Source organism: Budorcas taxicolor, chromosome 7, assembly GCF_023091745.1.
Source record: "Budorcas taxicolor isolate Tak-1 chromosome 7, Takin1.1, whole genome shotgun sequence".
In the NCBI taxonomy this organism is placed as follows: domain Eukaryota; kingdom Metazoa; phylum Chordata; class Mammalia; order Artiodactyla; family Bovidae; genus Budorcas; species Budorcas taxicolor.
Window position 1 is genome coordinate 17765448 of NC_068916.1, and position 9591 is coordinate 17775038.

The window sequence follows — 9591 nt, forward strand, 5'->3', positions numbered from 1 at the left end:
GGGGAGAAGACAGGAAGGAGAGGAGGGCATGTGGGGGAAGGGAAGGGGCCAAGCCCCAGCTCTAAAGGCAGCCCCGGGACCCACGAGTGCCTGCTGGCAGTGTGAGAAGCCCAGGCGTATTGGGCAATCGTGGTTTCCTCCCTCCTGGCCTGCAGGATTCACCCAGGCCAGCCAGACCCAAAGCATCTTGGGGCCTCGTCCACTCAGGCATGGAAGAGACAGTTGCAAGGCCCTCATTGTTCATGGTGGATGGACAGACAGACATCCCATTCAGGAGGCTGGGGCACAGCCGCAGGAGACAGCCCTGCAGTGCTGCCCAGCTGGGACTGGGCCTCGCGCTGCTGTTGGTGGTGGCTGGACTGGCTGTCCAGGGCTGGTTCCTGCTGCAGCTGCACTGGCGCCTAGAGGCGGTTAGCGGCCCCCTGCAGGTAAGCACCACTGGGGTGGGGTGGGGATCCCCAAGCCAATGTCACTGAGCATCTGTACGTGTGTGTGCAAAGATGGAGGACAGACTAAGAGCAGTCCCAGGCAAGCTAATTCACCTCTGGAACCTCAGTTTCCTCATCCATGAAATGGGCATGATAATAAGCGTCTCCATAGGGAATAAAACAGAATATTGTATGTGTGGCACAGGCAAAGTGAAGTGAAGTCGCTCAGTCGTGTCCGATTCTTTGCGACCCCACGAACTGTAGCCTACCAGGTTCCTCATCCATGGGATTTTCCAGGCAAGAATACTGGAGTGGGTTGCCATTTCCTTCTCCAGGAGATCTTCCTGACCCAGGGATTGAACCCGGGTCTCCCGCATTGTAGGCAGACGCTTTACCGTCTGAGCCACCAAGGAAGCCATTCAATAAATGGGAACTGACTTTTTTTTAAATTGAGATATAATTGACATAGCATATTGTGTAAGTTTAAGGTGTACAACATATTGATTTGTATATAAATACTGCAATGGCATCACATAATTATAATTTCTTCTTGCCGGGAGCCAGCGTGAGGATCTCCGCCCATGGCAAAGGTCATGAGAAAGGAGGGTTGGCATACACAAGGCGTGATCAAGCCTCAGGAAACCCCCTGTTCCCAAGCATCCAACCCCAAAACCAGAGTCTGTTTTATGCTCTCACCCACACCTCTGACTTTACGGGGGGCTCTCCCCCATAACCGGTTCTCTCGGAGAAGGAGTAAACGTGCAGCTCCAAGGCAATAAAAATTCCTGGGCGTGACAAGAGTGTTTCAGCTTACGGACTCCTCTGAAGGTTATCTAGCCCACCTGTATAGGTTTGTCCAGCCACATGTGATTGTTTACAGCCTCCCAATCTGAGAGGCACGAGATGTTTTAGACTTACTAAAGGCAAATTCTTTTGGGGAATTAGAAATTATTAGTATAGTGGGTTGGTTAAGAATTATATTGGTGAAGGGTTTTTCATTTGTTGTGTCAATAATTGCTGCTAATTCCCTGCTCTGGGTGGGACAAGGATGTCTCAGGTCAAACCTCTCTGCTGACAGACTAGCTTGTGTGACAGGATTATCCATACTCCTGCCACATGATTGTTTACTACCTCTTAACCATGAACAGCACAGAGAGTTTTGAAGTATTTTGAGAGTCTTAATTAGCATAGGGCTTCTTCTTCTTGTTGAGTCAATGATTGCCGCCAGGCCTCCATATACTTAGGCACCTGGGAATATATTAATCAATGTATTTGGAATGTAGAAAAGGAAATATAGTATTTTTTAAGGTTAGCAATACTAGATTTTTTGAGTTAATGAATTTTCTCTTTTGTAATAGATCACTGTACTTTGTTATAAATCACTGTGTCCTTGTTATGTAAAAATGTAACTTTATCACTATCTTAAGACTAAACAGATCTTAAGTGGAGCATTGGTGAAAGGATTTTCATTTGTTGGGTTGATGTTTGCTGCTAAATCTCCATATTCCCTGCCCTTATAATGAATATAACTAGCATATAGGAGAAATAAATATTAACCTTTAAACATATAGGAGAAATAAGTATTAACCTTTAAGAGTAATCATGTTAACCTTGGGTTAAATAAATTCCTTTCTTGATTGTAACTCACTACACCCTCACCCTATAGGAATGCAACTTTATTTGGAGGGTGGTGCCTGGTTTAAGAAAAAACACACTTGGAAAAAATAAGTTTTTTGGTTATCAGAAAGAAAGGATCATAAAATGTCAGCAGGTCTCACTCATGGCCAGAAGATGATGTACCTTTTTTATACATTTATGTGAAGCACCTGATTTTGATAAAGGTCAGGACTGCTGACTCCCACGTGACACTGTATTCATCCCTATGTGTAACAAAAGGAATATAAGCAAACCCCAAAATAAAGAAACTGGATCAGTTTCCGGAAAGACTGATTCCCCCATGTCGCTTCTTTCTTGCTCCCGTTTTTCTGGCTGAATTCCCATTTGGAGCATGGATGTTATTCCATGTAATCCAAGTTATTCAGCCTCTTTTTCTCCACTAATCTTCCTACTACACTATCCATTTCTAATCTCTCTATATCTGTGATTAAATATGTATTTTTCCAAAGACGTCGACTCCATCCCCACCTTCGAATTCCCTGGATCCACCGGGGCTGGACCCTGGCACTTCTAGTGATGGGAACTAACAAAACCTAGCTGTTTAGGAGCAGACTGCTCAGGTTGCTCAGTGATAAAGAATCCACCTGCCAATGCAAAAGACACAGGACATTCGATTTTGATCCCTGCGTTGGGAGGATCCCTTGGAGGAGGCAATGGCAACCCACTCCAGTATTCTCGCCTGGAGAATTCCATGGACAGAGGAGCCTGGTGGGCTGCAGTCCATGGGGTTGCAAAGAGTCAGAACCGCCATCCTGACATGGCTAGTTGTTTGTTTAAAATATTTATCTGATTCCTCAGTTTGACCACTTTTAAAAATATTTTAATTAAAAAAATTTTTTTGGCCATGTCGCACAGCAGTGGGGTCAGACCTTCGCCCTTAAATTGGAAGTTTAGAGTCTTAACCGCTGGACCACCATGGAAGCCCCTGACCTAGCTAGTCATTACCAGCAGTACCCTGATCACCACTATCGGGGCTGTCACTAAGCCACTTGTCTCAGTCTGTGAGCATGCCTCTCTGCATCCATTTCCTATGACCGCGGATGTCTCTGCCACACCTGTAGGTCTCTGTGTCCCATGCCATGCCCATGCAGTCTCAGCCTTTTTTGTTTCTGGGTCCTTTTTCTGCTCATGGCTGGACCTGATGGCCACAGGCCCACTTGGACCTGTGCTGCTATCCCACACACGTGTACCAACACAGCCACTTCCTCACTCGTCCACAGACTGTGTGTCTTTGTTATTGGGTCTCTGTATGTGCAGACCCAAGTGAATCTGTAAACCCTGCACCCATGTATCTGCCTCCATGTGTATCTTATCAGTGTGTCCAGGTCTGTGTCCATGTGTCTGTATTCACGTGTTTGCATTTATGTACAAGTGTCCAGCCATTCAGGTGACTGTGTATCTTCTGTGTGTGTATGTGGTAAGTCACTTCAGTCCTGTCTGACTCTGCGACCCCATAGATGGAAGCCTGCTAGGCCCTGGAATTCTCCAGGCAAGAATACTGGAGTGGGTTGCCATTTTCTTCTGCAGGGATTGCCATTGCCTTCTCCAGTGGGTTGCCATTTCCTGATCCAGGGACTGAGCTCCCTAGCACTTATGTAATAAACACTTCTATAGCACTTGCTCTGTGCCAGGCATTGTATTACACTTTTCACATGGGAATTCAAACCAGGCATTTTCCATGTGTCCATTTACAAGAGGGGAAAACTGAGGTCCTGGCTGGTTAAGAGCCTGCTGGGTGGCAGGGAGTAGGGGTGGGGCCTGCACGTGGCCTTGGAGTCGACGGAGGATGACATCTGTGCCCGTGGTCTGTGTGTGCCTCTTGGCCATGGGTCTGAGTGACACCAGGGGGTGGGCCCCACAGATACTCACCACGAGGCTGCTCTGTACTTTCAGGACAAAAGTGCAAAACACTGGGAGCAGCTGCTGCAAGGTGAGTCAGGGTCCTGGTCCCCCACGTTCCAGCCCAGGAGGGGACGGTAAGGTTCCCATGCTGCCCCCACCCCCTCAGTCCATTGCCCAATGCAATTTGCACAACTGGCCCAAGCCCCACGGAAGCCCCTCCCCCAGGCCGGAGAAGCAGAAGTTTGGGTCATTCCGGAAAGGGTGAGGTTGACACCAGGAGGTGGACTAGGTGACCCCTCTGGAGGCTGGCCCTTTACCCCCCACCACGACCTTCACCTCTGACCTCTGATTCTCTCTCTCCAGAGCAGAAGCCCAAGCAAGACAAACCAGCAGCACACCTCACAGGTGAGGGGCCCTCAAGTCCTGGCAGGGGTAAGAGGGTTCAGTGGGTCTTGGGGCGACCAGACAGACCCCCCAGTGGTGGCTGAGTACTCCTTTATTCATTAGTTCTTCAAAGCTGCCCAGAGCAGAGACAGTGCCTGAGTCCACGAATTTCTAATTTCATTTATTGAATAAACCCTTGTAGGGTGCTTACTTTCTGGCTCACACTGTGATGGGCTTTCCACCTCTTCATTGATTCCATCCTTAGCCAGGACTATTCATAGCTCCATTTTCCAGAGAGGGAGACTGAGGCATACAGAGGTTATAACCTGCTGGGCCATGATGTGTTTTGCTTAAATCCTTAGTTCTGCCACTTAACAATTTCTGACGGTTTGGGCGAATCCATTGCTCTGTGCCTCGGTTTCCCCGCCTGCAAGAAGGGGGTGAAAGCGTTAAGATGGAGGATAAGCAAGTTACTTTGCCACTTACTGTGCTTCAGTTCCCCTGCCTGTAAAGTGAGGATGAAGTGAGCGCATACATTTAAAGCCCAGCACAGAGCAAGGTGGCGCTCAGAGAGGGCTGGCGACTGGCCCGGGGTCCCACTGCGAGCAGGAAACGTGCGCTCACCAGCCCTGCTCTGTCTCCCTCCACAGGGGCCGACTTCAGCCGGACTGGCAAGGAAGGCCCGCTGCGGTGGGAGACGAAACTGGGCCTGGCCTTCTTGAGGGGCCTTAGCTACCGGGATGGGGCCCTGGTGGTCGCCCAGGCCGGCTACTACTACATCTACTCCAAGGTGCAGCTGGGTGGTACGGGCTGCTCCCAGGGATTGACCGGCTGCCTGCCCATCACCCACGGGCTGAACAAGCGCACCGCCAGCTACCCCGAGGAGGTGGAGCTGCTGGTCAACCGGTGGTCGCAGTGCGGGTGAGCAGACGGCTCCCAGGTGTGGTGGGACAGCAGCTTCCTGGGTGGAATGGTCCACCTGGACGTGGGGGACGAGGTGGTGGTACGTATGCCGGGCGAGTGCGCATCCAAGCCCACAACGGCACACGCTCCTACTTTGGGGCCTTCATGGTGTGAAGGACGTGGTCGGGGCTAATCCAACCTGCGTCTCCAACAAGTAAGAGACCTCAGAGGATGCCTCTGGACACAGAAGAACAGGAGGTTTTCAGAGCGGGCCTGGGGGACACTCAAAGTTGACAGGTGGAGAGCTCAGTGGGGACTAGCGAGAATGCAGCTGCCCCAAGAACCAGCAGGCACCTCTGAAGGACCAAAGGAGACTGCAGGCCCTGCCTGGACAACACTGGGGGGTCTGTTAGCCCCCAGGCAGGGGCTAAAGCTGATCTTGATATTCAGGAAGGGGTGAGGGGTGGCTATTTATACTCCCGAATCAGATCTAAGGGACATGGTGATGGTGGTGGTGGTTGGCTAAGACAGGAAATTGTATTTATACTTCTGATTCAGATTAAAGTGGGACATGGGGGTCTGGGGAGTTGCCTGAGAACAGAAAATTTCTTAACACCCTCTACCCTCTTACAAGTGTGGGCGAAGTCTGGTAAGGGGTGGAGAGGATTTATCATCAAGACTCACCCACCTTGGAGAGCCCAGCCCAGCCCAGCCCTACCCATGGTCATAGTCATGACCCAAGTTCCACCCATGGGGCTTGCGGCCACACCACAGCCTGGCCACGAAGCTACCCTCAGAGAAACAGGCGTAGGGACTTGCTGGGAGGTGTTCAACAAACAGCTGTCCCAGGAGGGGACACCCATTTCCATGGTGTAAATTTTCCCTCTGTGGTTCGTTTCTGGCTCCCGGTGTATATCATCCACAGGTTGGCTGACACCCAGCACTGCTGTTTCAGCACCCAAGCCAGAGGCTGCTGCACAGGCACTTGGAAAATGTTTCAAGAGAGAAAAAGAAAAAGAGAGAGAGAAGCAAGGGAGAGAAGGGAGGAAAAATGAAAGACAGGTGGAAAGAAAGAAAAGGTGAAAGAAGAGAAAGATGGTTAGTTAAAGACAAAAAAGAAATAAAGGTGGAAAGGAAGGAAGGAAGAAAAGGTGAAAGAAAGGTAGAAAAAAAGGAGGGTGAAAGGAAAGAAAGACGGATTGATAGAGAAAGAAAGAAAAGGTGGAAATGAAGAGTGAAAGGAAAGAGAAAGAAAGGGTAGCAAAAGTGAAAGAAATCAACTGTCATCACAGCTACAGCATCCCAGAGAATCACAAGCTCAGCCACTCCTTGACAACCTTAGACACATACACACCAAACATCAGATTCTCACACAACCTGGAAGTCCTAGACGGCAGAGCAAACCCTCAGTCACAGACACTGCATTACAACCATGTACGACACAGTCACGCACAAGTCATCATCACAGCCCGTCACCCACACTGGGCCGTACAGTCATACCACGTATGACACATGGGATGCGATGCTTCTATGTCAGACTTCCACATGCTGCATCACAGTCACACCCATCACACACACTCGCAGCCTCACAATGACAAACACACATAGCCAGTTCTTCCCAGCCACCTCACATCCTGGGGTAAGGACCAGACTTAGTCTGTAGCCCTTGGACCACTGGCCTTGGAAATAAATGCTGAACGTTGCAGCTGGCCTGTCTAGTTCTTAAGGGGCAGGTGGCTCATGGAGGCCCAGGGACAGATGGAATGACCCACAGAGGTCACTTTTACAGCTGAGAACTCTGAACCCAGCTGACCCAACTCCATGCAGGAGGTTTAGCAGGGAAGCCAGAGACCTGGTGCCCAGGTGTGCTCTAGCCTCAAATCCACAGTTCCTGAGAAAGCAGAGGCTACACACTTCAGTACCCTTCTTGCCGACATTCAGCACAGACTGGCACTCTACCCAGCCAGCTGGGAGCTTGGGGTAACAGGGCATCCAAGAGTGTGGGGAGGGACAGGTAATGATATGCTTACAGACCTGATGTTTTATGCATATGAGCATGGACCCAGGAAGCAAGGTTTCCCTGGACCCTAGGATCACAGCTCAGACCCCAGAGAATGACTCACTCTTGTTATTGTTGACACAGTTGCCTGGTAAAGGGGGGAAGGGAACCAGCTTTGCCATCTGATGGTCTTGGGTTCCAAGTCTACTCTGTCATTTCCTGGCCATGTGACACAGGAGCAAACCCCATCACCTCTCCATGCCCAGTTTCCTCATCTGTGAAATACTAGGTAACAAGGATTCTCACCTCCTGGGCTTATTGTAAAGATGAAATCAGATGAGGAGGGACTTTCCTGGTCCAATGGCTAAGACTCCGCAACTCCCAATGCAGGGGGCCCCGATTCAAGCCCTGGTCAGGGAACTAGATCCCACATACCGCAACTGAGAGTTTGAGTGCTGAAACTAAATATCCCTCATGCCACAACTAAGACCCAGTGCAGCCAAATAAATAAATTTTTCAAAAAAGAACGAAACAGTGAATTTTAAAATTAGATGAGGAAAAAAGCCACTTGGTATGGTGCCTGGTATGCAGGAAGAGATCCATAAGTACACAAGTGTCATTTAGAGATATTAAGGAGAGCATCTGTCAGGCATGTCCCCTGCCCCAGACATCTTGTGCAAGTCACATCTTTTAAATTTATTTTTTAAATGAAGGATAATTTCTTCACAGAATTTTGTTGTTTTCTGTCAAACATCAACGTGAATCAGCCATAGGTGGCGAGTCACATCTTCATCTGCACCTCTGGGCAGGAGTTGCTGTTGCCCCCACTTTCCAGATGCAGCGACCAAGGCTCAGGTGCCTCCCCCACCCCACTCTGCCCACACCAAGGGCACCCAGCTTCATGCCTCCCTGGCTGGGCTGGTGGGAGGAGAAACAGCCCCAGGGGCCCAGCCTCCACCCTTGCTGGAGTTTCCTTTTCTCTCTTCGTGGTCTTTCTGTTTCCGTGGCTTTGATGAGAAGGCCGGGGTGTGTGCGTGTGTGTATGAGGGGGACTCATCAAAGTCACCAGCAGCCACCAACATCTGCCTGGGGATGGAACCTCTACAGAGTTGAGCCTCCTAAGATCACCTTTGGGAGGGGCTTTGATTTCAGATAAAGTGCGGGAGCAGGAAGCCCCCAGCCCAGGCCAGTGACCTATTTACAACTTCTTAGAAGCCTGTCTACTTGATTTCCACTAACACCACCGATATCTTTTCCGATTTCACCCCCTCCCCGCCCCAATACGTTCTCAATACCCAAAGTCTCCTGTCTTCACTCAATACAACCCCCGACCCCCAGCCCTGGAACAGAAAAGTCTTCTCCTTCTCCCCATCACTTGCCAGGATCCAGAGGTAATAGAAGGAAATATCATAGCAATTAAATTGTTTCCTACTTTCCTGTGATGACCCTATGCCCCTCCCTGCTGCGTTACTATGGCATACAAACACTGAGATGCATCGTCTCCAAGAAACAGAATCTGCATGACTGGGGAAGAACCTGCATGCCATGTGGCCCAAACAAACAAAAATAAAGTATCAAAACTTCAAAAAAAATTTTTTTCCGATTCTTTTCAGTTATTACATAAGGTGATCTTACGTCTGTAGATGTAAGATCACGTCTAATCACCGAGTGTGTTTTTCAAACAGCACTTAGTAGCCAGTGTTTAAAGGTTATGAAACTTTGCACAGGACAAATCGAGATTTCTTGGCAAGTTGGGAGCTGTGACGGCAACCCAGGTTGGATAGCAGCTGCCCTCTGTGGAGAGGACGTCAGCTCACCAGCTCACCAGACTCCACCTGCTGGGGTCAAGCCCCAATGGATCCAGGGAATTCGAAGGGTGAACAGCGTAGGCAAGGAAAAAACGTATTTATTTAGAAATATTAAAAGAGATTAGGAAGAAATAGTATAGTGGGTAAATTTAATGAAGAAAAGAGGCTGAATAACTTGGTTTACATGGAAAACCAATAATGTTCCAAGACAAGGAACTTGCACCATCTATGTTAGGCCACCAGCGTACTCTTGAATAGTGAGGGGTGCCCCACCTTGGGCTCCCCCTCGCATGGATCTTAAAAGCCGGGACAAGTAAGTAGACATGGCGAGCCTCCACACCCCAGATGGGAATTCAGCCAGAAATTAGAGTAAAGAGGAGACACGGGGGAAACCAGTCCAGTGACTGGCCCAATCTCTATTGTCCAGAAATGCCTTTCATACCTTTTTTTGTACAGCAAGATCAATGGGTAATGCAGTTATGCAGCGTTAGCAGCCCAGACTCTTATCAAAACCAGGTTTTTCTCTCTGCATATCTAGTTGTATACACAA

The 9591-nt window shown here is 49.3% G+C and overlaps 1 pseudogene; it reads left to right on the forward strand.

Moving 5' to 3' along the window:
• The first annotated feature begins 209 nt into the window (after positions 1–209).
• Positions 210–5408, forward strand: LOC128050334 (tumor necrosis factor ligand superfamily member 14-like; annotated as a pseudogene).
• The last annotated feature ends 4183 nt before the right edge of the window (positions 5409–9591 follow it).